The sequence below is a fragment of the Neoarius graeffei genome, chromosome 11 (genome assembly GCF_027579695.1).
Source record: "Neoarius graeffei isolate fNeoGra1 chromosome 11, fNeoGra1.pri, whole genome shotgun sequence".
Classification (NCBI taxonomy): Eukaryota; Metazoa; Chordata; class Actinopteri; order Siluriformes; family Ariidae; genus Neoarius; species Neoarius graeffei.
In genome coordinates, this window is record NC_083579.1 from 60,844,881 (window position 1) to 60,850,532 (window position 5,652).

Below are 5,652 nucleotides of genomic sequence, written 5' to 3' on the forward strand. Positions count from 1 at the left end.
GAACAATCGCGAGACGAGACTGTGCGACATGCGTTTGACCAAGTGAGAGTAATCAATGGAGTACACAGAGTAATAACGTTCGACACTCATTTTAATAGAGCAAATGGTACTTGTGAATAGTGATTAAAAAAAACCCTATTAATTCTACATATTCTGACAGGGTCAATTGAAGTCAGAGCGTCCTAGATTCATATGAATGTAAAAGCATATTCTGACGGAGTCGTTTGAATTGCCAGAACGTCCTACATTCATATGAATTCTGACAGGGTTGGCGGACGTTGTATCAGTGTAGAAGCATGTTCTTTGCAGAAGGAAAAACCATGAACTATGACAAAGTTAAAGTTGAATCACACTGTAGGATTTCCTGCAATGTAGGACTGCTCGACAGACATGTCTACCGTAGGACGCTTCGCGGATGTAGGACCGTTTATCAGAACACGGCGCTCCAGGTGTGGGAGAGCGTGTATGCCCCCTCATCCCTGTTTATTGTCCTTGGGCTACGCTTTCTGATTTCTATTAACTCCTTAATCCAACGGTGGTATCTGTTGTTCTCTTGTTGTATGATTTGAGCATTGTCCCAGTCCATTATATGATTTCCCTTCTGCAGTGGTCTGTTATTGCTGATTTGAGGTTCTCTTGCGTGGCCTTATCTTTTATTGCTCTTGTTTGTCTCTGTTCTGTTTCTTTTTCACATTCCTTTTTATGTTCCTTTTTCATATGCTAAAACTCCTTCCTGTCTCCCCAATGTAGCTTTTATTGCATGACTGGCATGGTATTTCATATATGACATTGCATTTATTGTGTTGGTCGAGTTTGTCCTTAGGGTGAACTAGTAGCTGTCGTAGTTTGGTGTGTGGTTTCACGGGTGTTTGTATGTTGTGTTTTTTCATGGCTCTTTTGGATTCGTTCTGTAACTCCTTTGACATGCGGTAGAGTCACTACTGCTTTGCTTTCTTGTTTTTGGGTTGTCTGTTTTTTCTTCCTTTTTTCGTCTGTCTTTTGTTTTCACTTGTTGTGCGCCTTTGTGTATGGCCCATGGTGGATATTGATGTGATCAAAGCTTGCCGTATGTGTTGTTGTTCTTCTGTTGTGCGTTCTGTGGGATCGGTTATGATTGCTGCACGTTCGCAGCACGTCACACACCAACATCCGGGTGACCTTCTGATGAAGACGGAAGTTACAATGTTGAAACATGTCAGGTAAAGGAAAAAAACTTTTACATGTCTGTAACAAAAGAAAATTAATGATTTGATTTAATAAGAAGACATAATGAACGTGACGCATCTATTAAAGGTGTGTAATAGTCGGCAAGATCACAAAGGAGGGTAACTTCTAAGCAACTGAAGGCCTCTCTCACATTGGCTAATGTTAATGTTCATGAGTCCACCATCAGGAGAACACTGAACAGCAATGGTGTGCATGGCAGGGTTGCAAGGAGAAAGCCACTGCTCTCCAAAAAGAACATTGCTGCTCATCTGCAGTTTGCTAAAGATCATGCAGACAAGCCAGACGGCTATTGGAAAAATGTTTTGTGGATGGATGAGACCAAAATAGCATTTTTTAGTTTAAATGAGAAGCGTTATGTTTGGAGAAAGGAAAACACTGCATTCCACCATAAGAACCTTATCCCATCTGTGAAACATGCTGGTGGTAGTATCAGGGTTTGGGCCTGTTTTGCTGCATCTGGGCCAAGACGGCTTGCCATCATTGATGGAACAATGAATTCTGAATTATACCAGCGAATTCTAAAGGAAAATGTCAGGACATCTGTCCATGAACTGAATCTCAAGAGAAGGTGGGTCATGCAGCAAGACAATGACCCTAAGCACACAAGTCATTCTACCAAAGAATGGTTAAAGAAGAATACAGTTAATGTTTTGGAATGGCCAAGTCAAAGTCCTGACCTTAATCCAATCAAAATGTTGTGGAAGGACCTGAAGCGAGCAGTTCATGTGAGGAAACCCACCAACATCCCAGAGTTGAAGCTGTTCTGTATGGAGGAATGGGCTAAAATTCCTCCAAGCCGGTGTGCAGGACTGATCAACAGTTACCGAAAGCATTTAGTTGCAGTTATTGCTGCACAAGGGGTTCACACCAGAGACTGAAAGCAAAGGTTCACATACTTTTGCCACTCACAGATATGTAATATTGGATCATTTTCCTCAATAAATAAATGACCAAGTATAATTTTTGTCTCATTTGTTTAACTGGGTTCTCTTTATCTACTTTTAGGACTTGTGTGAAAATCTGATGTTTTAGGTCATATTTATGCAGAAATGTAGAAAATTCTAAAGGATTCACAAACTTTCAAGCACCACTGTAAATCAGCTGCACGCATCAAGTAGTTTCCCAGAAGGATTTCCTGCTCTGTGGAAAAATCCTCTTGGGAGTCCAGTACCCTACTCTGGGAAGTGATTTGGATCCCTGGACTTCTTGTAAAAGTGGTAAAGGGTCACATGACAAATGCCATATGACTCGGCCAACAGAAGTTTAACCTGACTTGGTCTTCTGTGGCTGTAGCCCATCTGCCTCAACATTCAACATGTGCATTCTGAGATTCCTTTTTTGCTCTCCACAATTGTATACAGTGGTTATTTGAGTTACTGTAACCTTTGTCAGTTTGAACCAGTCTGGCCATTCTCTATTGACCGCATCAAGGAGTTTCTATGCAGAACTGCCACTCACTGGATGTTTTTTTTTTTTTTTAATTGTACCATTCTGAGTAACTCTAGAGACTGTTGTGCAAGAAAATCCCAGGAGATCAGCAGTTTATGAAATACTCAAACCAGCTCATCTGGCACCAACAACCATGCCACAGTTAAAGTCAGACAGCCCACACTTTCCCCTCATTCTAATATTTGATGTGAACTTTATCCAAAGCTGCCAGGCCATAACTGCATGATTTTATACATTGCACTGCTGCCACGCGATTGGCTGATTAGATAATTCCATGAATGAGTAGGGCGGCACGGTGGTGTAGTGGTTAGCGCTGTCGCCTCACAGCAAGAAGGTCCGGGTTTGAGCCCCATGGCCGGCAAGGGCCTTTCTGTGCGGAGTTTGCATGTTCTCCCCGTGTCCGTGTGGGTTTCCTCTGGGTGCTCCGGTTTCCCCCACAGTCCAAAGACATGCAGGTTAGGTTAACTGGTGACTCTAAATTGACCGTGGGTGTGAATGGTTGTATGTGTCAGCCCTGTGATGACCTGGCGACTTGTCCAGGGTGTACCCCGCCTTTTGCCCGTAGTCAGCTGGGATAGGCTCCAGCTTTCTTGCAACCCTGTAGAAGGATAAAGCGGCTAGAGATAATGAGAATGAGTAGGTGTACAGGTGATCCTAATAAAATGTAAAGTGTCCATGACTCAGCAATTTATTGCTCTATTTTGTCCTCTAGTGGAATAACAGAGACTAGCACTCTGTTATTGGTTCACAAGACATTTTTAAGAACACAGATTCTAAATTAATTTGCTAGAACATTTACCATAGTTTAACATTTTATATAGTTTATGCATTGCATTGCTGCCATGTAAATGGATAACACAGGCTAACATTAAGCTTACAACAAGTCCTGACCTCAACCCTATCGGAAATATGTAAACTGTGCTTATTTCCTTTATTTTACCAGGAATGTCCCATTGAGATGCATTATCTCTTCTTCCAGGGAGTCCTGGCCAAGGTGGCAGCAAATAAAGTTTCAATATACATAGACGACATACACATAGAACATGCAATATTAACACACAAGCACACAGGCATTCCAAAAAATGAAAATAAAAAACACAGACTAACAGACTAAGCACAGGCATTCCAGATGTTATGGACAAGAAAAAAAAAAAGAATTAAAAATATACGGGGTTAAAAATTATGAAAAACAATGGCACTGTTGTGTGAGAACTGAATTTAAAAGATTTTTGAAGACATTTAGGGAGGGTAGGGAGTCCAAATTTAAAGTAAGCTTAAAAAGAAACACAAAATTAAACAAATTTAATTGAACACTACCAATTCTGCCTTGAAGAGTGGTCAAATATCTAACCAGAAGCTTGTTGATGGCTACCAAAAGCATCTGGTCAAGGTCAAACTTGCTAACTTGCTATTTAACCAAATATTAGGCTGTATGTTTTGATCCTGTATGTATAATTTTGACCCTGTGTTGATTTCAGAAAACCCCAAATAAATTATAACTTCTGTTTCAAATTTTTAGTTTTTTTTTCTATTAAAGATGTATGTTGTACAATCATTCTGAAACCGAAAAAGAACAGTTCAAAGAAATCACTGAAAGCCCAATATTGCCATGACAGTCATGTCCATGTATGTAAACTTCTGACCACAACTGTATGTTCTGTAGGTACTATGTATCTCATAATGTGATATTTTTATGCATATGTAACCACACATACAAAATGCAGTCACACACATTAACTGATTTGTTTTATGTTGATAATATATTGATTTAAAACCAATTACGTAGATTTTCAGTAAAGAGTAAATTAAGTTGATCTTACTTAAAAGAAACAAGTAGATTTGTTAAAATATATTATTATAGAACTAGGAATCATGCACAAAATCAGAATAAAGCCTTGTTTAAATGTTTAAACTTGCAACTTAGAGGGTATATGTGGATTAATAGAAAATATTGGTGGAAAAGTGACCAAGTATGATGTAATGTCCATCAGAATACCAAGCAGAATTCATCAAAATTGGTAAGTTGTATGAAACACAATGTTAGAACACTATAAAAATGAATGCTTTGTGATTTTGACTCAGTTCACTCTGCAGACTGACTCGGCTTTTGTTATAGATTTAATAAAAGTCTAAGCTTTTCTGCAAACTCTTTGGCCTTGGAATATTCTTGCTTGAGAGTTTCCACGATAATACAGTACATGCATCTTACATCTTGGGTCTAGGAGAAATTTTATTTCATCTCACTGGCTATGATGACAGTAAAGGTGAACTTGACTTTATTCAGCACTAATTTCAGCTGTTTTATTACATTTCTTTAACTTTTTCCCCCAACCTTTATTTGGCACATGTACATTAGAGCATAGTGAAATTCTTTCTCTGCATTTAACCCATCTGAAGCAGTGAAACACACACACATACCCAGAGCAGTGGGCAGATGGGGGTTAGATGCCTTGCTCAAGAGCACATCAGCCATGGATGTAGAGAGAGAGGAAAGTGTTGTTCATTCACTGCCCCCATCTACACATTTTCCTGCTGGTCCAGGGAATCGAACCAAAGCTGCTTCTCTAACCTTTAGGCCATGGCTTTTAGGTACAACGTAACCAACTGCAAAGTGTCCACTGGATTTTACGAGGTTTTGAAAATACCCAATTGAATGACCTTTTGAAGAAATTGCTTTTCATCAGTTCACTTCAGAAACAAAATGGCTGTTGTGGACTTTCCCCTTCTAAGTGCCTGGTATTAAATTGGACTGATCCAGCTAATTAAGAACAAGCCCTTCCTGAGTCTAAGGGCATACATCCTAGTGCTCTCAGTCATGGTGTATCGTATGGTTGAATATAGCATACAGCAAACGTAGGTAATACCAACAGGCATTCATGACTTAGATCACTGAGCATGACCTCAAATAAGTGACTTCTGTTCATTTGTATGCTTTCTCATTGCATACTACACGTTCTAATGCATGAGAAAGCCGAA